We start from the raw sequence: 26,761 nt of genomic DNA, 5'->3' as shown, positions 1-26,761 counted from the left end.
TGCATTAAAATAATCATTCTTCTCATCTGAAGAACCGTCTTTTTTGGTTTTCTCTAATTGATTTTTCTGGATAGCGCTGTTTCCTTATTGCTATGTATGGTGATTTGTTATTCCTCATTTGAGCAGCATTTGCTTACTCATTATTGGTAGCTTGTTAAATTTCAGGATTATGGGTGCCCCATGAATTTTCCACTGCTGCCAAATCAGTAGTACTCCAGTCATGTTAAGTAATTTGTCAAACATGCCAGATAATGGGCTATACCACAGAGCCATGACACATATAGACTCCCATCCTTTGTTGCTTGCTTCATGCCTTGTTTGAAAGGCAGTCTGTCTTAAAAAGAAAGAATGAAAGAAAGACAGAAAGAAAGAGCAAAAATATGATGTGTGTGTTGCATGCATGATTTATGAGGTCCGTGGAGAAAGGGAGCGTGGAGAAAGAGAAACAGAGGAGGAGACAGCTTCAAAGGGGAACGCTGTTGATTTTTCTGCTCCGTCCAGAGATCCGGGAGGTCGGGCAGGAGGGGAGCCCAGGGGAAAGGCTCCTTGGTGGTTCACTCATCTCTCTCGCACCCCCAGCCCCCACCACCCCTCGCTATCTAGAGATTCCTGCACCCCCCTGATCTGTGCCCTGCGGCAGCCAGGGTCAGCCTCTGGCTCCCTCTAATGAAGCCCCCGGCCCCCTCGCCTGCAGACTGAGTGGCATGTGTTCATTTCACCTCCTACTCGACACATCCCTGTGCGCCTGCTGAAGCCCAGCACATCGAATCATACACACACAGACATACCAGCCACCCAAGCCTTTGATTTGTACTTCTCCAAACAGACATAACCCTTTCCAATCCACTATCAGTCAGAATGCCCAGTTGAATGCCAGGTCATGCAGGTAGATGAGTTCATAGATAATAATTTAGAGGTGATTGTTTGTGCAACATTTTTTTTTAATTTTAATATGATAATCACTTGCTTTCACATGTTAGTAAAGAGTTAAATTGTTTTATTACATTTATTTGGGAAATTATGTCATTGCACATTAACTAAAACCATGATTGGGCTACATTTAAGGACCATTTTCAAGTAATTTTCTGTCAACGTCTGTGACTTTGGCTAACTGATTGTAATATGGTCTTCTCTTCCTCGATCTCTCAAAAAAAAAAAAAAAAGCTTCTGGGAGGCTTCGGGGCGGCTTAGCGGCTAATTAAATTAGCAGCTAAATTAAAACTTGATTATTCCCATGGTGTATGGTGGAAATATATTTACACAGTAGCATTTATTTTTTTAAAACAAGACAGTCTTTTTCCTGGGGTCTCCCTCTGCCATGCAAAGGATGTTCTTCAAGGCCGTGTCTTGAGGGGATCGTCTGGAGGACGCAGATCTTCAACTGGCTGCTAATTGCATTAATCTAAACACTTTCAAAGTCCCTCTGATGAGGCTAATTGTGTCTCCAGCTCCTCTCTCTTTTCCACAGTTCCTGGGAAGGGGACAGCGCTTGCGGAGACTCATGCCACAGGCAGCGAAGCCTTTCAAAGGGAATTCCAACAACCACCCCGTCGCTCTGATGGAAGATGTCTCTTGGGACTGGACATGGCTATGCATTTTGATAATGCTGTTGTTGTGGATTTATCCTTTAGTGTTCAGGATTTAACATGGTTAATATTGAATCCACATTTCAACAGTTGATGTTGTGGCCTAGGGGTTGGATTATCAGTTAGCATTCCAGTTGGTGTAGAAGTTCAGGAGATACTGTATTTATCTCTTTAAGGTTTATTGATTATGGCCAGTGTTGTGAAAACAGCATTGTAGTTGGCATAATGGATATCAATTTTTTTATTATTTTTTTCTATTTTTCATGGTTTTAATACTTTTTTCCTGTTCCTCTTAATGGAAATTTTTTGGGTCTGTAGTGTACAAAAACCACAGAAGGTTGTGACTTTACCTCAGTTTGTAATAATAAACAAATTATGTTTTCATAGTTTTGCCATTGTAATAGATGTAAATCAATCTTGATTTACAATAGACGTGTGCAACGGTTGCACACTTTTGATTTAATTTAATTGCTGTCCGCACATGGACCGCTGTTGAACAGGAGTTTAAATTACACTAAAATAAAGCAAAATCTCTAGTCTATAAACAGTGCATCACAAATAAGAATGGCTTATTTTGAAATGGCTTTATGGAGATTGTTCTTTAGGACATATTGGGTAAGTGATGCCAAAGGTTCAAAAATCCTCCTGGTTTTTCTTGGCCTTGGACCCATTTATGTCATGAGCATTTTTCATTATGAATCTATCACTGCACTTTTGTGTGGACAGCAGGCAGTGACTTGGAAAACATAACCCTCCATTCATAATTTACTACTATAGCATAGGACCAGTTCCATTAATGGTGTATTCTGGTACTGAGATTCTGGACATAGAAGCATTTATAGAGCGCGGACTTCTGGGAGCCCAGGGCTCTTTGTCTTTCTCTTGCTCCCAATGCCAGGAATCAGATGAAGGCTTCCAAGGGCACTTTGTTTTGTTTGGTATTTTCATGGTCTATCTGTTAAAGTAAAGGTCGTTCATGGTCACGTATTTATGCTTTCTATGGCCTTGATACTTTATATAAGGCCTGTTTGCCTTTGAATTGGGATGTTCAAGCGGGACCGGCTGTACCTAAAACTTCAATGTATGTTTATGCTATGGAAAACTGATATTGTGAAGATAACAGCCTCATAAGAATTAAATTAAAGATAATCTTCTGTTGTTATAAAATAAATATTTTAACAAAACTGCTTCACTGTTAATGTTTAAAAAAACATTTTATCGTCCAAATCAAGTCGTTGTTTTTAGAGTCATTAAATGTTTTTTAATGATGGTTTGAAAGCAAAGAATATATTTTTAAGAACTTGCAACATGTGATTTACACAAACTTTTTTCATTATTTTTTATCAAGATGCTCTTGTTTGCCTTTGACTTGAAGGTAAAAATGTAATCTGTGGGGTCATTTTTGTGACATGATAGAAATGCACAAATAAATCATAAATGTATTGATCTAAAGTACTGACACAATGTCGTTTGAAGGATTTGTGACATAGCCCTGTTTGTAGTGTGTATTTGTGAGTTGGAGATGGAGATTTGGGTATTGTGTGGGCCCAAAGGAGTGAAGCAGTAGGACGGCTGCTGTCTTTCCGCTTTACTGAGTTTTCCTTCTGCCCCTTTAGTGGGGATCCTAACCTCCCTGACAGAGACACGGCTTTCCCATCGATTCTCGCTCACTGACTCTCCCTATGGCCTTGTCCTTTAAAGCATAGATGTTATGAATGCTCTGCCCTGCCCTGTGCGTATGTGTGTTCACAGAACCATGATTTTGAATGCCTGAGTGGATCCGTATGTGTGTGTTTACCAGGTCATATCAGGTGTGTGTAGAGAATTAGAAAATTTGTAGAGGTGGGGACCTACAGGGAATTTCTTTCTGTTAGCTTGCATCTCATCTTGTACGCAGAAAACACCCCTCCTTTCTCATTCTCTTTCTTTTTCGCTCTCTGTTTTGACAAAACTTTGCTCTGGTTGAGGTAAAGCCTCCCTTGGCCCCTGTCCTGGCCCTGCTGAGCTGGCGGATGTTCATCCTGCCCACTTGTTTTTACATGCCATTGGCCTTCCCATGTAAGAGGACTGTCTGGTAGCTTCTGCATCATTTAACAGGCTGTAGCAGCGGGATGCCAGGTACTGTCCTGACATGGCAAGGCCCCCAGGTGAGCCCGTCTAACTGTTGGCACCTCTCTGCAGTGGCACTTAGGGCTTGCTGAGTAGAACTCATTTCTCTCGCCTCTCTCTGTTAACTTTACAAATTATAAAAGTCCGTACAAAAAAAAAAAAAAAACTGTTCCTTTTTTTTCAGCTGTCTTTCAGAATTAATAGTTGTCAACTACAAACACTTGTCTGGAACATGATTACTTTATGCTGAAGTACTATTCATACATGCATATATCTACATTTTGGGGAAGTCGTGGCCTAATAGTTAGAGAGTCGGACTCGTAACCCAAAGGTTGTGAGTTCGAGTCTCAGGTCTGGTGCTCTCTTCCACCTTCAATATCACGACTGAGGTGCCCTTGAGCAAGGCACCGAACCCCCAACTGCTTCCTGGGCGCTGCACCATAAATGGCTGCCCACTGCTCCGGGTGTGTGTGGGTTAAGTTCACTTAGGATGGGTTAAATGCAGAGCACAAATTCCGAGTATGGATAACCATACTTGGCCACATGTCACATCACATATATACATTCGTATATTTATGAACATTACATTAGTTATTTTAAAATTAGAATAAAAGACAATTTCTTTATCAGCTTCTATGTATAGTTCACTATAGAACAAAAGTTTGAAAAGCTGAACTGGCAACATCAAAAACGATTTAATGAGCTGTTATGGCACTGTCTAGTAATATTCAAAAATGAAAATTCTGTCACTAATTACTCACCCTTATGCCGTTCCAAATCCATAAGACCTTTGTTCATCTTTGGAACACAAATTAAGATATTTTTGATGAAATCCAAGAGCTTTCTGACCCTCCATAGCGAGCAATGCAATGCAATTAGTGACAGAATATTCATTTTTGGGTGAACTAACCCTTTAATCTGTGTTTTGATTTAAGATTCAGCACACATTAGTTTCAGATAAAATGCTACATTTTGAAATGACATTATATTAATATATTAAAATATATGATAAATGTATTAATATTTTTAAATATAAAATTAAAAGAGAGTTTACTTAGTGTATTATGCTCCCTAACCTACTCAAAAATAAATTTGCTTCATGTTTTAGTATTATATGCTTATGCATTTGTTGAATGAAGGAAATAATGAAGAAAAAAAATGTAGCAATTCTAGATGCTCACAAAGATGCTTTCAACTGTGTTAGAATATTCCATTTAGCTGTAGGGTTAGGGTAAACTACGTAAACCTCAAATGCAAGTCAGTTCATCCTGGTGTGTTGAAGGAAATTATGACATCTTGATTATCCCAAACACAAATAATATAATATGCTAATGAAAGCATCGACAGAGATGTACAGGAAGCACTAACCTAGGTCATTGTCATAGAGGGCACCCAATGCAAGAGTTGTGTGTGTAGCACAAGTGCTTTTTTTTTTTTTTTTTGCAAATCTTAAAGATGAGGTTAAACTGAAGCAGATATGAAAAGGTGTAACTTGGGAACATGTATTTTCTGCTTTGCTTGTTTCTCTGGAACCCTCTCCACATTGCCTGTTTTAATCTGACTAAATACGATAACCTGCTCTTCATAAAAAATGGATGGTACTTCATTCAATGGGACCACCGGGGCCCCAGGGGGCCCTATAAGCGAGGAGGTTGTGGGGTCTGCTCGCCAAAATCACTGGGCGTAATTAATTTCCCCATAAATGAAATTTGGTTAAAAAGAAAAAAAGAAGCCGAAGTGGGTGGTGGTGGGGCAGAGCGACGGAACGAGGGGGAGTGGAGACGCTCTTGCCCAATCATGTGGGAGAGTTTGTCAAGCAGGAGATTGCAGTCTAAAATATTAATCAGCCTCCCTCCACCAAGAATGAGTGAGCCAGCTCCTAGAAGGGACACGACCTCTCAATATTTCATGAGCCAGTACTGGCCCAGACATAGGGCCCGCAAGTGGGCTGCCTTCCCCTTTAACGCTACATGCATCAGCCGTCCCTTTAATGGACCCAGAGGTTGGGGCTGGCATGGGGTAGGATAGGGTACAAATGTTGAAGGGGGGTGGGTTAGGTAAATAGAGGAGTGGGTATCCAGGCAAAAAATGACCTTTAACACATTAAAGAAGAAGATAACAATGACCTTGTGTCTGCTTTAAATGTTAGTTGAGAAAGAATTAAAGTGGTACATCTGCGAGTATCAACATTTACAGAAGTGAGAATCCTGAAGCTGTGATGAATGGTCCATTTTTAAAAGACAAATCATGGACTTGCTTCCTATACTTGACTAAAAATGCACGTCCCTATCGTACACTTAATATTTGTTGTTTCAGACTTGCACCTGCACAAGCCCCAGCCCATATGCAACATTAATGCAGACTAGCGTAGGAATTCACCCTGAACCTAAGCTCTGGCCTGCTGTAAAGCACCCACTCAACCTTGGCTGTGGTCATAGTAAACCCTGTGTTTAAGAATACAACAGATCACATAAAAGATAAGCTACACCGGCTGCTGTGGGAACAAAATCAAATGTATTAATCCATGGCTTCAGAAATACAGAATCTCATTCAACTCTGATATCCTTATGGCAGGCTAGAATGTCTTCAAACAAATGGCAGATACTAAACAAAGAAATCAATAAAAGGATTGAAAGTTCAGTATCTGTGAGAGCAAAGTGAGATGTCTGCAGGATTGTCATTGGTTATGAGCTCAAAAAGAGGTGCTAACATATATAACCTTAGTTCTTTTACCTTCCCAGCTACCTTAAATCTATCCTGACACTGACATACGGGAGATCAAGGCATGAAAGGTTTTACTTAAGAAAGCTGCCTGGGACCAATGGCTTGAACATAAAGTTTATTCTGGGCAAATTGAAAGGAACAGAAGTGTATAAAACTCAAAAGCTTCCTGGTGATCACTTGCATGTGGGATGTGGAATATTTGCATATCCCCCAAACTACATTTCATTGTTGATTTTGTATCTGACTACAGTGATCGAGCATATGTATGTTTAAAATGAAGCACTTGTGGCGTGTTGATGGCAACAGATCAAGTTTATCTCACTCAGCTCAAGCTATGGAGCCTATTGGGTGGTGTGACAAAACCAGCAGTAACTTCCTGTGTGCCTTAAATCATGTCAGGGTGTAATTCTGATTCAAAACTAATCATTTAGTAATGTTGTAGTTGTAGCTGTAGCAAGAGATTTTTCAGTTTTGCTTTCAAATTACTAAAGGTGTTTAACGTTTAATGTAGAAACAGCTGTCTGAAGAGAATGAAAGGAACATTCAGTCTACCATTACAGGTAAATATGGGTGATATCCAGGTCATGACAGTCTTTGCCAACTATAGATAATGCTTTCTGTTTGTTTTGGAGTATCGTACCATGAGCACCACTGGGTGCTAGTGTTTGACCTTTGACCTTTCAGAGCATTGCATGTGCCTAGACTGCTCAATAATTGATGTGTGTGCATCATCCTGCCATGGGAGTTGGGCCACACCCCCTGTAGGCCTGGTTTCACACGCACACTAGTATTGATTTTGTTAACTGAGACCATTCGGTCAAGTGAGGAGCATAAACACAGCCTGGGCTAGCATTGCCCGCTTTTCTCAATATCAGTTCAATGTGAAGGTTTGTACATCATTCATGGCTTATTTTTATTTGATAGGCATTTGTTTGTGTTTTTATGTTTGTTGTGTTTAATGTGTTGTGACATTAACTACGTAGCTAATTGTACCTTCAAAAAGAGTTTCAAATATTCATGTCAAGAGTGTTCTCTTACCTTACCTGCACTCTCTTACCTGAGAGTTACCTGTTCATTAGAAACATTTCAGTGAAATTTTGTGGGTAAACGGGTTCATTGTCTATTATCAGTTTAGCAATCTGTAACATTTTGCTTTACAACAGTAAAGCCCCAATATACTTCAAGGCAAGGCAAGTTTATTTATATAGCACATGTCATACACAGTGGTAATTCAAAGTGCTATACATAAAAGGAAGTGAAATAGTCATATTTCAATAGCAACAATAAAAACAAGGAATTCAAAAAAACAAACATTCTCAAGCTTTGTTCAAACTCTTCCTCACTTAGAGAAAAAACCTTCCAAAACACCTACCTATTCCACTACTTCACCCCCTACTTACTTTGAACCAAACAAATCACCAACTCAGAGGTCCTACTTTCAGCTGATTAACCAACACATTTGTCTTTCTTTGCCCACATTCTCTTTACCATCACAGCACTTACTTTAACTTTCTGTTTAAACTTTTAAAATGATTTAAAAAAATTATTTAAAATGAATTTAAAACGGTTAAGAATAGAAAATTATTATACATAAAATGCAGTGCAATAAATTCGGACATAGCACAGTGCTCATTCAACAAATGCACAGCTAAACAGATGAGTTTTGAGTCTGGATTTAAATGTGGCTAATGTTTTAGCACATCTGATCTCTTATGGAGGCTGATTCCAACTGTGGGCGGCATAATAACTAAAAGTGGACTCCCCTTGTTTTGTGTGAACCCTTGGCTTTTCTAACTGACTCGATCCTAATGATCTGAGTGGTCTGTTAGGTTTATATTCAGTGAGCATATCTGCAGTGTATTTAGGTCCTAGGCCATTGAGTGATTTATAAATGAGTACTTTAAAATCAATCCTAAATGTAACTGGAAGCCAGTGTAAGGACCTGAGGACTGGTGTGTTATGCTCAGATTGTCTGGTTCCAGTCAGAATCCTGGCAGCAGCGTTCTGGATGAGCTGCAGCTGTCTAATGGTCTTCTTTGGAAGGCCGGTGAGGAGACCATTACAATAATCCACCCTGCTGGTGATAAAGGCATGAACAAGTTTCTCCAAGTCTTGACTGGAAACAAAACATCTAATTCTTGCAATGTTTTTGAGATGATAGTATGCTGATTTAGTTACTGCTTTGACATGACTACTAAAACTAAGGTCTGTCTCCAGAATCACCCCAAGATTTTTGACTTGATTTTTAGTTGTTTGACCCCTAGAGTCAAGGTATGCATTCACCTTGAGAACTTCATCTTTGTTTCCAAATGCAATGACTTCAGTTTTCTCCTTATTTAACTGAAGAAAGTTCTGGCACATCCAACTGTTAATTTCATCAATGCATTGGCAGAGGGCAATGCATTCTAATTGAAAGCAGCACTGACACTATTTTTCATGTTTAATACTGTTGTAATATCTATAGTATAAAGTGCTATATAAATAAACATGATGTGGCTTTCAGGGGTGCTGCTATGGTTTCTGGGCCCCCTGAACATCATATTGACTTGGACCCCCTCAAACTGCATTCCGGGGTGGGGGACCTCTCATCAGGGCCCTTGGAATCATGCTAACCTTCCCTCCCGTTATGGTGCCCCTGGTGACTTTACTTGGCTAGAGTGCCAGTTTACAGAGCTTGTGCAGAGATATCCACATTGCTATGATCAGATGCTTACTTGCAGTAACTGCTGTTTTCTCACTGCAAAGGTATTTAGAACCTTAGAAACAAAGAACGAAAAAGCAATTTGCTATGAGTATATCAGGATCAAAAGTGTAACCTCACCCTTAGAATAGCTACTGTAGCTTGACTGGTTAAACATGTAGGCTAAGTAATTTTAGTTAAAAGCATCTATCAAATGTGTAATTATAGGATATGACTTTAGGCAGTTATGTGATCAAGTGATCTTATGATGCTAGTGTGATATCTATGTTTAAGTATTTTCAAATTTTATTCGCAGGTTATCTATATATTCACAATACTGTAAATTGAATTCTGGCCTTTTTTTATTTAGATATTTATAAAAAATGCTGTTTGTAACTTCACATTTTGTTGTACAGGCTGTGGTTCAGATGTTTTTCTGGGTCAGTTCTGGTCCCACTGGTAAGATGGACCCCATCTTGTCCTCATGAGATCCCCTCCCTGCCTGCCCCAGGTGCCCCTGGCATGGTCTTCACTCAGTTTTGTCTGTTAAGTACCACCTCAAATATTGATGAGTCTGTGTAGGTCAGGAGGTGGTGCATGCATGAAGTTACTGTTGACCAGTGAGGTTTAGCTAACCCCCTGAAAGTGCTTATCCAATGTACAGAATGTTATGCTTCAGAAGCCTCGGAGGATAATGTTCTAGAGGTCTTTATAAAGATGGTCTTTTAACAATAGCCATGCCCTACACTGATTAAATAAGAGTTTTTTTATGTTTGTTGTTGTTGGTGAAATAGACTAGTTTGAATTGTTGCAGTTTATAATTTGGGTATATCAAAATGTATATATGTGACCCTGGACCACAAAACCAGTCATATGTAGCACGGTATATTTGTAGAAATAGCCAACAATACATTGTATGGGTCAAAATGATCGATATTTCTTTTATGCCAAAAATCATTAGGATATTTTGTAAATTTCCTACTGTAAATATACCAAGACTTAATTTTTAATTAGTAATATGCGTTGCTAAGGACTTCATTTGGACAACTTTAAAGGCGATTTTCTCAATGTTTAGATTTTTTGCACCCTCAGATTATAGATATTCAAATAGTTGTATCCTAGCCAAATTGTGAGCCGCACATGTCAGAGCGATGTTTACAGAGCGTTTATTTAAAATCTTTTTAAATTTTTTTTACATACACTGGAAAACTGTTCACGACAGTAAACAGACTCTGGACTTAGGTATTGGGTAAGATATTATCAGCCTTTAATAATGGTGTGTAAATATACCTGTTAGGTTGGTGCACTTTTTAATATAGTGAGGTTTTGCAAATTATGTCTTCAAAGAACTAAACGTTATGCGTGAGTATACATGTATTTTTATCTTCCTGGACATCTCCCAGACCTAATTTATTTATACATTAGCTGTCTGGGAGCTAAAGATCTGCCTGAGGTTAACACCTCTCACACAAACAGAAAAACTTCACTGACTATTGGCCTGTTCCAAACCCAAAGTGGTGAAAGTGAGAAGTTGTGGGGGAGGAAACGCCTTGTATATCTGATCTGACTCACACGTGTGTTTGTGTTTAAAATTCAGAACCATGCTGATTGACAGAGCCTTGCGTGTGGCTATTAAAGAGGATTCGAGGAGCCACTCGACGGAGTGTGAAATTACACCTGTTCGCTGTTTGCACACACTCATATCTGCATGAGCCTAAAATCACCATCAGAATTATATTCAAATACCTCCATGAGGCAGCCAGTGACATGTGAAGGTCAGGTAAGGAATGTTTGTTTGGGAGGTCAGTTATCTCATTATAAATTGCATGTTTAATCCCATATGTTCAACATTTAAAGATATATTTCTGTTTATGTGATTTAATATTCAATCTTTATTCTAATGTGAATTGTAATCATTCTAAAAAAAAAATTAGGCTAAATGTTACTTTTTTATAAACTGACGAGGGAAGGTGGAGATTAAATAGGAAAGATATAGTACAAAATTTGTATTTGCATTTGTGTCCTTCTTTTTCACTCGATTGGTCTACTCGTTCTTATGTGATTACGTTATCCAGACCATCTGCGTACATTGTCTTCCTCAGTGCATATGTGGACGAGTCAGGCTGCTTGACTCTTGCGTGTTTTTACTTTAATTTGTCTGTGCTGTTTGTTGAGTGGTCCAGTGGAGCGCGTGGTGACAGATGATGTGAATTATTGATTGCAGCCTTCCTGTAGCTGAGTGTAGCAGGCCTTGTTCTCCTCCCCTCCCCACCCATCAGCCTCTCTCCGGCAGCAGCACTCCACTCCGCCTGCCCTTTGCTCCTTCACCACCTGCAGACTGAGAGCTCTGGGGTTCAGAGAGAGAAAAAGAAAGATGTTCACTTTGGCTCCAGTTCTGTTCACCAGATCCATGCCATTACATTTGATTCAGTCTGTTCTCTGCACCCTACCATACAGCTGTACCTAACCCTTTCAAATTGACACTGCTATTGCAGTAGTATTATTTATTGTAAAATTGGTACACAAATTGTAAGCCTTAAAGGGATAGTTTACCCAAAAATGAAATTTTTGTAATTAATTACTCAACCTAATGTCATTCCAAACCCGTAAGACCTTCTTTTTCGTCAAAAATATATTTTTGATGAAATGCAAGAGCTTTCTGATCCTCTATAGAAAGCAATGCAACTGAAATGTTCCCAGACCAAGAAACGTAATAAGGACATCGATAAAACAGTCCGTGTGACATCAGTGGTTCAACTGCCGTTTTACGAAGCTATGAGAATACTTTTGCCGAGGAATGCACGCACGTTTTGTGGTACTCTTGATATACGTGATTTGGAGTAGAATAATTGTTGAATTGAGTCTGTTTTTTTTTTGTTCACAAAAAGTATTCTCATAGTAAAACTGCATTTGAACCACTGATGTAACATGGACTGTTTTACCGATGTCCTTACTATGTTTCCTTACTATGGGAGCATTTCAGTTGCGTTGCTGCCTATGCAGGGTTGCTATCGGATTTCATAAAAATATCTTACTTTGTGTTCTGAAGATGAACGAAGGTCTCACAGGTTTGGAACAACTTTAGGGTGAGTAATTATTGACAGATTTTTCATTTTTGGGTGAACTATCCCTTTAAGAGTTTTTGGTTTATGTATCCACAGATTATTTAGTTATATTAATATGCATATGGACACTATTAAGTACACGCTGTCTATACAGGGACCCCTTTGCCACCTAAACACCTTGAACTCTTCACGCTATGGAACAAGATACTGGAGATAATCCTTAGTTGTCCATATTGATATGATAGCATATGGCAGTTGCTACAGATTTGTCAGCTACAGATTCATGCTGTGACTCTGCCATTCCACAACATCCCAAAGGTGTTCTTCTTGGATTGAGATTTTGTGTGACGGGAGGCCAATGGAGTGCACTGAACTCATTGGCTTGTTTATGAAACTAACTTGATATGATTTATGTTTTGTGACATGGGATATCATCCTACTAGAAGTAGCCATTAGAAAATGTGGTCCTAAAGGGATGCATCTACCTCCAACCAGCAAGCCATACCACTGGAATATTCTCCTTAACTTCAGCCCTATAGACATTGAAACAAGGTGGGGTGAATCTGAGGATTCAGGTTGCTTATGCCAAATTCTTTCCCTACCATTTGTATGTTTGCAGAAATCAAGAATCATCAGACCATGCAACAAACTTCAAGTTTTCTACAGTCCAGTTTTAGTCAATTTAGTCTCCGTTTCCTGTTCTTGCCTGACAGGAGTTGAAGCTTGTGTGGATTTCTGTTGTTGTTGCCTATCCGCTTCAAGGTATGACATGTTGTGGGTTCAGAGATGTTTTGTTGTATACCGCTTGTTATAAAGCATGTTTGTCAGTTACTGTCATCTGCTTTTTAACTTGAGTCAACCTGGCCACTCTCCCCTGACCTCTCTTACTAATTACAAAGTTGTTTTCACCCACAAAACTGCCACTCACCAGATTATTTTTACTATTACATTTATTATTATTATGGAGCTTTCTCCACAGACTTTAGATCAAGATTGCTCCAATACAGTTGCAAATCCAGAGATTGCCAGTTTCTGTGATCTAAGATACTTACTTAGTCACTTAGTTTTGACTTTGAGTTTGGTTTGAACAATAACTAAACCTCTTAACTATGTCTGCACGTTTTTATACACTGAGTTGTGGAACAATGTGCTTAGTTTTTTAGATACTTGCCTTAACAAGTATGTTTAACTCTGGCACACTGCAGCTTATTCTGGCCAAGAACAGCCCTACTTAGAAAGGAAAAGCTGTCTGACTGACATAAAGCAACCATTGTGTTTTGTTTTAAATGCCGTTTAGTGATGTGAAAATTTGAAATGAATTATACAACAATAATAGGGGCAAAACTCAAATAGTGGTGCCCCAACCTGCTGGAATGGTTATATTTGGTGTATCTTATGGTGTATCCATCAGCACTTCTTTGCATTATATCAGTATAGTTCTTCACCTAAATTCAACATCTCACTAGTTGTATGTCTGTACAGAGTCCAATGGTGAATCCTCAACCTGGAAATGGCTAAACAGGCTACATATTTTTCTAGAGTCTTGCGGTGCATTTTGTTATTGTGGGAATGGAAATGCTTAGCTTCTCAATATAACCTCAAACTCTGGCTTAGCCACTTAGCAGGGACTGTTGCTTATTCTTATATAGAATGGTACCGCTGCTGTCACATGTGTCAGGGGCCACTTTTGGCCTGATGGATCGGAGCAATGGAGACCCATGAGTCGAGGTGATGGCATCCGTAGTAGCAGGCGGGGGGAAAAGAAACAATTACCTTGCTGCAAAAACGTTAAACCTCATCAATATTTCAGCTTGCTTCTCGTCGTACAAGACTGTTGTTCCTCTCCGCTGGCTGAAAATACTTTCTTCCTGGGCTGCTCTTTACCTGGAGAGCCTTCAGCTCCTGTGCCACAACCAGTTCTAGACAAGAGGGCAGTGGAGTGAAAAGTGGCCATACTCATTGAGTAGTCTCTCCTCATAGCACCCCCATCTCCCCTGCTCAGGTCCCCCATCACACCACCACACATCACAGAAAAGCTCCTCATTTTGGTGATGATTAGCTTATTATTAATTCATGAGGCCATTCAGCTGTATGGTTGCCCCTTCCCATCCACAGACCCCTTCTGCCCATTCCTCCCCACCTTGGTCAAGCCACCTAGTAACCCTCCCCACACACACACACACACACACACAGTTCCACCTTTTTGGGCTCTGAGGCGCATTGATTTCTCCATTAAGCAGCACTCTGAAGCCACTCCGTCCCCCCGTGGATTCTGGTCTCCCTTCCTCCTCTTTGACTCACCCTCGACCAGTCATCTGGGAGCAGCCCAGAGACAAAATTGCTGTCAACACTCTGATTCACATCACATCTCCAAGTGCTCCACAAATGATCCATGCAGACCACTATATAGACATGGACTATCATCTATAGTGCCTCCTGCTGGATGGGTGTGAAACCGCATATAGTAGGCTGGATTTCTGCAATTAGACATTTGCAATTACTAGGATGCGTTGGAACGTTAGAACTAGGACTTCCAGGACAATGTCCTCCAGGAACAGGGTTTGATAGCTAATACTTTAGAATGTTATTTTTATGGTGGGGAGGTAGCTATTTTTCACTTTCAGACTATCTTTGAGGCCTAACATTACTTTTTAATTTCACAGGTAAATTCCTCTTCCTGCAGACAAGAGAAAAGATGTCAATAACAACGTTAACACTTCAAACTATACCCACCTTTGCCTTCAAACAGGAGTCATTGTGTCAATATCTTTTTTCATTGCATTTATATTGGGCTATGTGTGGTGAGGAGCTGTGTGAAAAGAATAGCTGATTTGGTTCTTTTGAGTGAAACCCGGGGCCACAGGCCTGGAGGATTTTTGCTGAAGCATGTTTTCAACATGCAGAACCCGTGGGCCTGCAATATTGTATCGGAGCATGGCTCTTAATGGTGGCAAAGAGAAAGTGCAATACTGGATCTAGGCTGTAGAAAAATCAATATGGATCTGCCGTATGGGGTTAGGTAAGAAGAAAAATTCTCAGACATGCATCCCAGTGAAATACTATTTCTCCTCCCTCCTCTTTTTTTCCTGTTAGAGTGATCATAAAATTGTGTGCCCTCTTTACAGTATCGATCAGTCAATAAAGGACTTCACTGACCAAATGGTGAGTACATTATCAGGTCATAAGTACACCTTAGTAGAAATAAAAGCTTTCCTCACTGTGCCAGGAGGGTGGGTGTAAATGCCATTTTGGTAGTCCAGATCAGGAACATCCTTTATTCAATAACTTCCCATATGATACATGCAGTAGGATGTTTACAGACTAAGCATTAAAAGCCTCCTGGTATAGGGTGTAAATCATCAAAAAATGAAATAAATAAAAATCTATTTTAAGTGTCCACCTTTGACTTGCCATCATTTATGCTTAATGTGTTTTAGTATTCTGTCACGTGATTTGTATCAAGAATAGAATTACAGTGCTTAACGAGCCCTTTTTTCTCATATACTTCTAAAAGAATATCAATTAACATTATTTGTGGCATAATTTCGATAACAATACACACACACACACAAATTTTATATATATATATATTTTTTTTTTTTTTTTTTTTTTTTGCTGTTGGAAGTAATGGGAATACAAAAATCATATTTGCTGTAGTCTCCCATTCATCACTATAGAACTTTATCCCTACTATGATGAAATGTGAATAAGGGCCATTGTAAGCGCCTCGCTGTAAGTGCCACAACAAAGAGCTTAGCTCTTAAATATTCATACAGTTGGTTTGATTGTTTTTTAGATTAAATGATGTGGAAACCACGTCTAATGTGAGTAAATAAGGCAACATCCATTTATTTCCTGCCATTTCACATATCATTGATCCTTCCTTGGATGTACATTCATTAACATGCATAATTAAATTTTCTCCAGAATATAACGCCACTCAAGGGGATATGATTTAAAAAGCAAATGATTGAGTGATGTGCAACTGATCGCAAGCTCATCATGGGTTATCATTGAGAAGTTCAGATAAGCAAAAGGGCCCTTTACTCCAACTGAGACCCCTGGATATCTCATTTTCTAGGGTTGAGTTAGCGGTTGAGCAGGAGGAGGTTGTGTTCTACTTTGAGGAGGTGCTTATTTACATGGCTGACACACTGGGATCACCTTCAAAGTGGCTCGTAATGAGACGGGACGACTGAGGAGGGAGGCCGGCCGCTGCATGTGGTGCAGGGGACGAACGGGGAATGCACTGAATTATAAATGAGTTTTCTGCACAAGAAATGTGACAGTTAGCTTTAATTCCCCGTTTAGCCGGAATAGGCTTAGACAAGACTGTGCTAACTAATCAATAGAGCCCCGCCGCAAATGTTCTCGGTGCTCCTCTAATCCTCAGACAGCCCAAGATTCAGATGCAGTGAACTCTACCCAGCTCTGATTTGCTTTTGTGTAACTCTGTATGGGCATGACTTTTATGTATTTTTGGATCTGTAAGCACTTCACACCATGAATATGGATTTTTCAGATCAGATCTCACTGAAGGAATTTCCCCTGGTCCACGCTGAAACTGAACTTTAGCTGATCCTGCTCTTGGTTAGATTAAAGCATGGAATTTCAAATAAAATGATCACACACTTTAATTGGTTAAATTAGACATTACATCCTGTTTCTGTTTAAATGTTTCTTTTAATCCTCCTGGGTAGCTGTTTTCTATAGATATAGGCTACAGCTCCTATATATCTACTTAACTGGGGAAAGATCAAAATCTTTAAAACTGTTTTTAAATATTATATTTCAATATGTGAAATCAGCAGTAATATCAATGGTATTTTAAAATTGCTTCTTTAAAATTGCGAATTATTTTTCTCATTAATTTTTCTACAAAAATGTCTCCCCCTTATATCCTTTATTCATTGTAAAATGTGATCAGTAAGGCAAAGAGAGATGTATAATGCTCCTCATGATGTGTGTTTGTTTCTGTTGAAGAGTGCATAAATTTTTTAAAATGTGGACAGACACCACAGAGTGCTACAGACATTATGCTGTATTTACACAATAGTACTGCAAGAGCTTGCCCTTATTTCTAAATGTGTACAAAAATAGTGCTGACAAATGTGTTAAGATTGATACAAAACTTTCAATTTGTGCAATAAGAACAAGGCATGTTCCGTGTATATCACCCAATCTTAATCCAAACATTTAAAAGTCTTTTAAAGAAACCAAAAATAAAAATAATATATATATATATATATATATATATATATATATATATATATATATATATATATATATATATATATATTTTTTTTATATTTATTTAGCTGTAAGATAATGGGTACCAAGTAGAGCACTGATTATCTCATGTTTTAAGTACTGAAAAGTGTATAAATGCTGCAAAACTGTTTTTAAACAAACTAATCAACAATAAATCTAAAACCACGGCAATGTTCTACAAGTTTACAGTAGGCTATATTATCTTGTTTATCAGCCACTAAGTAAATGTCAGAAACATTTTATTGCTTATAATAACAATTTAAAAAATAATAATAATAAACTAACAATCTAAAAAATAATAATAAAATACAAAATAAAAATGTAAAAAAGTGAGAAACATTCATGAGAAAGGGGTCCAAAGACTTATATAGAAAATATATGTCATGGTACTGGACATAATTGTTAAATTAAAAGCCTTTCTTATACAAACTGTGCAGGATAAGCATTTGCACGTTTGGCTTGGGAGTGTGATTTTGGCAATAAGCTTTCTTGATTCGTCTGATAACTACCTAGAACCTAGGAAGACAAACTGAAAAGCAAAGAGGATTGATGTCAGTTAAACAAAGTTAATTAAAGAAAATCAAAGAATGAGGTTAATGAAAAAACAAGATATTAGCACCATTTTAGCACTTACAGTTTTCTGATGTAATTTTATTAATCATAGTAGTCACTGAAACAGTACATCTAGTATATAAAAATATAAAATTGTATACATGCGGCATGAGAAAATTAAAAGAATATGAAAATTAGAATAAATTTTTTTACTAGTCTCTGGTTGCTAGACCTGGTTGTATAGCATATAATTTGATTTAAATCACTTATTCTGGCCAAGATCCGCCAACAGAGAAGACCAGATTGACATAATTTGATTTTATTTACCAATATGAATGGGTTTATATAAACTAGTACAATAATGTAACAGCATGGAAAAACGGCACAGAAGTTACTACAAATTATTGTACAGGAAAAGTAATAGGAAATTTGTGTAGACTCTATAGTCAGAATTTCTACTTGTCCAAAGAAAAAGTCTGGAAATGTAGTTGTTGTGAAATGCCTCAAACAAAACCCACTTTCAAAGAGTGGTGGCACTAACGTTAACAAATCCAGTGATTGATCAAAAGAGTTTAATGTGCCATCTTTGAACCTTGTAAACAGTGTTTCCAGGCGAATTGGTCTGGAAGTTGTGCATCACACATTGTTTTAGTGGTCCCGTCTTAGTTAGAGACTAATGTACAATTTTAGTATCAGTAGAGGCTTTTTTTTTGTATTCAGTTGAATTCAGTTGTTTTTAAATTCAAAGACATCTTGGTAATTGTTCAGATTCTTTCTAGAAATACTTGAAATCAGGTCCATTTTAGTAAGGTGTAAAGGGGCCAAACATCCTTCACATGCAAAGCTTTTCTCTGACCTTGGCTTCATCAGTTGGACTTGTGGGTTGTGTAGCTGTAGTGGAGGGAAAAACTTCATCAAATCTCCAATGACTTGTGTGAAATTCAAATGCACTCCTACAAGCACAAGAGATGAAGAAGACTGCCATTCATAGGGATGAGTGATACGGCAGCCAGCACTCTGACAGGACGGCAATCGATCCCTGCAAACCTTGTCTTTATAAAAGGCATATGAGAAGAAAAAGGGGGGAAAAAAGCTCTAATAAACATCTCTTTAACTTGGCTTGCTCACAACAAAGCTACCCTTTCTGTCAGCCAGAGCTGCCTTAGAAAAAAAGATGCACATGTGATCAATTATGGATGCGCTGTCTCCTACCCCTGGAGTTGGCGAACACATTAGGTAATGCAGGAGCTCAATTTAACTAGATGGGCTTGTTAATGTGTCCCGCTGGGAAAGGCCTCCGGTTCCTTTTGAGTTTCCTCTTGAACGGGGAGGGAAAATAATGTTTGGAGATGGTAGATGAGAGAACGCTTGGAGTTGGTACAGCGTCCCAAAGAGAGGGCCACCCTTCTATGCACAAGTCAAGGACGCACGAGTGGGCATCGGGTATAAACAGTATCAAGGACGTCGGTTGTGCTCTAGGAACCGTCTGCTGATTAAACTTTAGCTCTCTAATTCATTGGAGGTTTAAATTAATGATGCCCATGTTCTAGTTTTTAACTTCTGGTGGTTTTAAAATGTAGTTAAGTGTGTGGTTCCATTTATTCATTGTTTCACTTGAACTTTTAAACAGCAAGGAGAGGCCGCAGGGCTTATTAATGATGCAAACTGTGTTCTTATCCATTATGATATATTACACAAACAAGACTGGAATGTCATTTTTGTGTGTCCACGTTCAAGAGGAACCCAAGACCTATTATTTGTCATTTCTGGAACATTTGCTTTGCACTAAACTGAGGTTTAAGTCAAGGTAGTGACTCAGACACATGCAGATGCAGCCCTTGCCGAGAAATGTATGATCTTTCTCCTGTGCTCTGCACTCCATGATTGGCCTTTGTAGAGAATCTAAAAGGACCTCAATTAGCGGGCCGAGAAAGCGGCTGATGGAATGAGAGTGCCGTCCGTGAACTCACTCTGCATGCGTCTGCTAATGCATGCTCCGGTTTGGGTCCGTGCCCTCAGCTCTAATGTGAGCTGCGTTGCTCTTTGAGTGACACACCGTATGCAAAAAATGAGACCAGGCTGGTCCAGGCTTTTTAATGTGACCAGTTCCTTGGGACCGGGACCTGAGTGGTAATTGCAGACTGATGGAGGGGAGGTGGCAGGTGTGACTGTCAGCTCTAATCAAGCCCTCGTGACCAAAACCCATGATCCTTCAGGAGCAGCGAAAAAAAAAAAAAAGAGTGAAAATAGAGCGCTCACTTTCCACCGCCACATCCATTTCCTCTCACCCCTCCTGCACTTGTCCCCCGACTCTGTTTTCACCTTTCTCTTCTCTACCTTAGCCTGTGCTCTTTCACCCTTTCCACACCTGTCGACTCGATTATGGAAATTAGCTTTTGTGATGGAGCTCTAAAAAGCAGATTAGCAAAAGGAAAGGCTTTTTATTGTGACATGGCTATTCCATTGGGGGACCAGAGGGTGGAATTTGCACATCATTTGGAGGGGGGCCCTTATGTTTGCTTAGTCTGGTTTGGAAGAGATGTAGAGTGTTTTTTTTTTTTAAGGGGACAGGGCATGGGTGCATGACAGGACGTCCCGTTGAAGGAGTCTTGCTATATCAGTATTCCAGATCAGTACATAAATTGTTTTAATACAATATCAAATGTACTATTAGTCTTTGACTGTCATGACCTCCATTGAACAAACAATCAATGCCACAAAAAAATGTGGTATGCATATTTTTGTAATCTATTATTGAAGGAATATTCCAGGTTTATTGCAAGTTAAGCTCAAAGAAAGCATTTGTGGAATAATGTTGACAACCATAAAATATAATTTTCTGAAAAGGATAGTAATAATTCTTTTTAAATCAAAATTATGTTAAGATGTATAGTTTATATCTTGTGGCTATACATTTTAAATGGGCTCACTGTGACATAAAGTTTTGCTTTTTGAAGAAGAAGAATAAATGCCAAGTCAATTAATTTTTAAGCCACAAATTCTGATGAAAGAAAACTCAGGATATTCCTTTAATGCAGTAAATAAAGGAGAATATCATGATTCTGTCTATCTATATGTCTGTCTGTCTGTCTGTCTGTCTACTTTAGGTGGTTTCTTGTTTTGTCACTTAAGTGGTCAAGCTCAAGAGCTTGTAAAGGCAAGGCAGGTTTATTTATATAGCACATTTCATACAATGGTAATTCAAAGTGCTTAATTCAAAAGATACAATGCCATCAACCAGATTTAGCACAGTGCTCATTCATTAAATGCATAGTTTGGATTTGAATATGGCAACCGTTGGAGCACATCTGGTCTCTTCTGGAAACTGGTGTCTGCTCGGGTGGCATAATAGCTAAATGCAGACTCTCCTTGTTTTGAGTGAACTCTTTCTTACTTGATCCTAATGATCTGAGTGTTCATTTAGGTTTATATTAGATGTGCATATGTACAATGTATTGAGGTCCTAGGCCAGTAATTGATTTATAAATAAGTAGTAGTACTTTAAAATCAATTCTAAATGTAACTGGAAGCCTGTGATATGCTCAGATTATCCGGTTCTGCTCAGAATCCTGACAGCAACTTTCTGGATGAGCTTCAGCTTTCTAATGGTCTTTTTAGGAAGTTCAGTGAGGAGTCCATTACAATATTTCACCCTGCTGGTGATAAAAGCATGGACAAGTTTCTCCAAGTCTTGACTGGAAATAAAACATCTAAATATTGCAGTTAATGCTTTGACTTGACTACTGAAACTGTAAGGTCAGACTCAAAAATCACACCAAGATTCTGGACTTGATTTTTTTGTTGTTAGACCCCTAGAGTCAATGACTACATTCACCTTGAGTATTTTGTCTTTGTTTCCAAAAGCAGTGACTTCAGTTTTCTCTTTGTTTAGCTGAAGAAAGTTTTGGCACATGCACGTGTTAATTCCATCAATGCATTGGCACAGGAAGTCATTAGGAAATAAGGCTATGTAAATCTGTGTGTCATCTGAAGCAATCTGGTACTTTCTCATTATTTGGCTTAGTAGGACCATATACAACTTGCAACAGAAGTGGTGCAAAAATTGAACCTTGTGGGACTCCACAAATCATGAATGTCTATGTTCACATAGTAACCCTGTCCCTTTAAGTATGACCTGAGAAGGCAAGACAATGACAAGATGAGATCTGAAGTCTTGGGTGATGATACTATTGTATAAAGCTTTAATTTTTCAGAAAGACTTGATTCATTAAAAATGCACTCTGTCCTATTTCTGACAGTCTTTAAATATTGTAACTACTATGTATCAGACTGCATTTCACTGTATTGTGATCTACTACTTGGAGACTGTTTAACCCAGGGTTAGTAGGAGATTGTCGCTTTGGCCTATTTCTCACATCAGCTACTGCTTCTCAACATCTGAGGCCTTCTTCATCTTTTGGCAGCTTTGTAAAGGCAGTCACTCAGCAGGAGGGCTCTGATCCACTGGTGACCACAAACTGTGCGTCAAGCACACAGTTTAACTCCGACCTGGTCTGACATAAACATTTACGGCGATGAATAAATAGTAGTAAATGGTAAATAATTTTAATGTAGAGAGAGGTCAGGAAATAATTAACAAACAGGATTAGAAAATATCACAAACTATATTCGAACTTGCGGTGTCCAGATGATGTGGACCATTAACATTTTTAGATATATTTGAGCCATTAAGATCATTTATAAAAAGAAATGCTATAAGGTTTAGTCTATAATTATACTAATGTTGCAGGAAGGAATGTTTCATTGTATCATTTTATTTCTATTGCTCTCTATAAATCTCTTTCCTTCACACTGTCATAGGATCATTCCCGAAAGGTTTGGGTGTCTGATTGGCCAGGCTGGTCATGTCTGGTGCTTCGTTGAACAACATGTGGAGGAAAGCGAGTATTGTGTAGAATATTTTATTTTTCTGCTGAGAAAGCCAGAAGGTCAATATCTCATGTCTTTGAAGACGAGGTAGTGGAGTTGCTGCTTTTTTTAGAATTGGTAAAGTTTTGTTAAGTTACATGCAAAACTAGTGCTGTTTATTTGTAATAAACATGCAACTGTCCTGTGTAAATATTTTATGCTATTTTGAGGGTTTGATAATCATGCATGGTCCTCAAGAACATTAACTGCTAACTTTGCATGTAGGAATTTAGTTCTGCATACAGTTTGTAAAACAATTCTGTTTCAGAGTATTCAAGCAGGTTATCTAATCATAGTGCTTAACAAAACTAGAAATATTGGAAGTCGGAGCTATCGAGTAAGTAAGTAAAATGCTAACACAGTTTAATTATACAGCAAAACATGAATTTGGCTCACAATATTTCCCAGACCTATCTACTTTATTGTTTATAAGAGTCTCACACACAAACACACACACACACACACACACACACACAAAAACCTGCTTAAATATAACTTGTCTCAGTTTTAAAGTTAAATATAGCTCAGCAGACAGACATTTTATTAATGTCTTACATCACACAAACCTACATAATTTTTTGTCTGAATCAGCCCTTGCACATCCACAGAGTGGCTAAAGTTTGAAGAATGAATCATAAATCCTGTGAAAGAGCATAAGAAGAAAGGCGGTTGGGAGGGGGAGAGGGGAACGACACGGCAGCTAATTTGCTGACATGGGGGCGATGGGGAGGTTGGCCTCTGATAATATTGTTTCTTGAAGGAGCAGCACAAGCAGTGAGAGGAACAAAAGTAACTGTGCCCCACAAATCCTGTAGCCAATTAGTCTATATCAATAATTAATAGGCATTGTCTGTATGGGCCACAGCAGATTGAGTTTCTCTGTGCCTGCCTAGATTGTTATGACAAGTAGTGACTACATAATGATATTAGCGATTAATAATTCAGCGCAAGCAGTGTTGCTTCAGGTGACTGGGCTGGCCGTGCCTCCACTCCAGACCACACAGTGCGGGGTGGTCAGAAAAAGTGTGCATTTGTTTGTATGTGTGTGTGGCAGTGGAAAGCATGTTGATGGACAAAGCAAACTAGTGAATAGACATGGAATGAAATGAAGGACTGAAAGCAAAACAAGAGTCAACCCTGAAAGTAAAGCAAATGATACCTGTGACCAAGGGACTGTGAGTTGTCATATTAAACAAAACATCTTACTTTTAAAGGTGAACAGTTGTTATTATTATTATTTTAATATTTCACTTGCTGACATAATGGATCTTTTGTCATATATTCTGACACCTAGTGGAGTGGATGAAGCATCTTGCTAAAGTTTTATGTCTTTGCCATTGTAAAAATTTATTTATTTTTTTTAGTTTTCCAAGGTTATTTATTCTGCAAGTGAATCCATCCAATAAAAGGAAAGTGAGCGGTAGTAAGCTGGTCATATGATCTCAAAATAGCCACCCCCATATGATGACCCGCTCCATGTAATATAAATATACTTTTATCGAATTACTGAGACTAGTGTCTTCATCTTATGTGAGCAGGGTTAATAGAGGTGAAGCTGAAATAAAATATAAATATTAGATGAAAAAATAAACAAAACTAAAGGAAAATTAAAAGTGTTGCCTTGGAAACTAACTGAAATATGTTTAATTTTAAAATTAATAAAATTACTAACTATAAATAAACAAAAATAAAACTGAACTAAAATGAAAAAAATGAAACGTATATCAATATTTAAAATAATAAGAATAAACAAAATGACTTCTAAAATGTAAATATAAAATATACAAATGGCTATTTGAAAATAATCATGAAAACTAAATTAGTATACAAATAATATTAAAATAGCAGTGCATGTGAGTGTATGTAACATGTAGGTGTAACTTAAAACATTTTCCAAAAGTTCTACTTGAGAACTGTATAAAAAAAAAAATATTTTTTAAACTACCAATAATATTAGTTTACATTTTGAGGCCAGTGGTTGTTGCTCTTCTGCACATAAAGCCCACACTAATGGATTCAGTGCATCAGAGCTGTCTGTTCGGCCCACAGGGGGAGGATCTGGGACTTGGCTTGTTGAGCCCACTTATGTGCTCCACTGTCAATGTGACAGATTGGTGTATGGTCGGCGTCCCAGCGGTGCAGCTCCACATCTGGACGGTTTCTGGCTGCTTTGAAATAGAAAAAAATGCTTTAAGTGCTTGACGATGTTGCCCAAGTGACAACCCTTAAATCAGTTTTGGTTTGTATGATACAATTGGGCTGGAGCAGAAGCTGGTAGCACAGATTTTAGATTAGCATTTGATTTAGAGCATCTCGCTGGAAGTCCGCTGCCATGCTGATCAAATGGTGTCGGTCCAGTGTCCCTATGATATTGCTCTGCCTTTGAACATGCCTTTCTCTAGCACTGAATTGTTATAATTGTATGTGAAAACCAGTGCTGGAGCAATTTGAAATGGCTTGTGTTTCAACGTCGCTCTTGGAGAGGGATGGACGAAAAACACTTAAAAGATGTGGTGGTTAATTCAAAATTCTTTTAAAAGCATACAATCCTGAAGTTTTGCTTGACAAATTACTCTTGACTCATCACACTATTTTGCACCAAAATGAGGAATAAAAAAGTCAAACAAAAAGGAAATTTTATTTATTTTTTTTAAACTTTTTTATAATTTGATGTTTCTCCAACATGTTAACATCTTTGCGAATGCAGTTAATAGGAAGAAATCAGTCACATATTCTATATCATAAAATAAAACATCACACATTCAATGTTAACAAATTTTTGTGCATTACTTTTTACTATGATCTTATAGAATGCTATTTATTCTCTTCATTTGCACTTCCTGTAAAAAAAAATTATCCATTTAACTTGTATTAATGCAATTCACTTTTTTCCCTAGCAGATTTGGTAGGTTTGCCCCTACAGTTTATTTCTTTAATAAATTAACAACTTCCTCTGATGTGCTTGTGAGGGCCTCTGATATTGTCTGATTGACGTTTAACCCTCTCCATTATTACACAGGGGGTAATCAATAAATAAATGAGTCATCAATGTGAATTAATTGCTTAGCAATGCATTATTCATCCGCAGAATTCATTTACGAAGAGAAGATCCCCAGTGCTGTTTATCAAGTTGAGGGAAGAGTGTAGCGAAGGAAATATTCTGCACTGAAGTTCCGAGAAGACTTCTACTCTTTCAGGTACCCTGTATATAACTTATACTTATACAAATAGGTCAAACTTTTTGATAGTTTCTGTTAATTGTTCGCTAGAAAACAACAGCTCAAAGTAGATTACTCAAAGTGTGTTTCTGTGTATGTGTGTGTGTTTCTTAACATTAACATTAGCATCATTCATTGATAGCTGGTAGAATTTTTTGCCATGTGAGTGTCAGGTAACTTTATCTGTGTGATTAGATTAGTTATTTTTCTATTGTTGAGACGCTGTCAAAGATGTGTTTGTATCATCCTACAGGTTGCTTGAATATAAGAATTACCTGATAATCATTTTGCCCTACTAGTGTCAGCTATCATGATCAACCCTCAGCTGTCATAGCCAGAAGTTTGCACACTTGCTTAAGTCGAAAAGTGCTCCACAAAAGTAAAGACTTTTGCATCTTTTTCATAACATGTCACAAGCAATCATGTCTCTGGAATGTGCTTTTAGCAAACAACACTGCGTTGCCTCTGGTGGTGTTAAAAAACAGTACCCACCTAAATGGTGCTGTCAGTGTTTCCAAACTGCAAAATCAAAGAAACAAGGTTCAGGCCTCCCCTGTTCTGGCATTCCTCATTTGCAAGATGTATTATATCCTTTTAGGCGCAGCATGTTTACCAAGACCTCACACT

At 38.3% G+C, this 26,761-nt stretch overlaps 1 protein-coding gene across 2 annotated transcripts in view; it reads left to right on the top strand.

The window, feature by feature from the left end:
- klf5l (Kruppel like factor 5 like) overlaps positions 1-26,761 on the top strand; it is a 124,226-nt gene that overhangs the window by 10,377 nt on the left and 87,088 nt on the right. For both annotated transcript variants that reach the window (XM_058758864.1, XM_058758862.1), the window contains exon 2: positions 26,005-26,113. The gene's annotated coding sequence lies outside the window, so the exon portion shown is untranslated. The remainder of the gene's footprint in view (positions 1-26,004; positions 26,114-26,761) is intronic.

This window comes from Onychostoma macrolepis, chromosome 21, assembly GCF_012432095.1.
Source record: "Onychostoma macrolepis isolate SWU-2019 chromosome 21, ASM1243209v1, whole genome shotgun sequence".
NCBI classification, from domain to species: Eukaryota; Metazoa; Chordata; class Actinopteri; order Cypriniformes; family Cyprinidae; genus Onychostoma; species Onychostoma macrolepis.
Note: the sequence above shows the minus strand (reverse complement) of the source record. Positions and strands in the feature narration are given on the sequence as shown.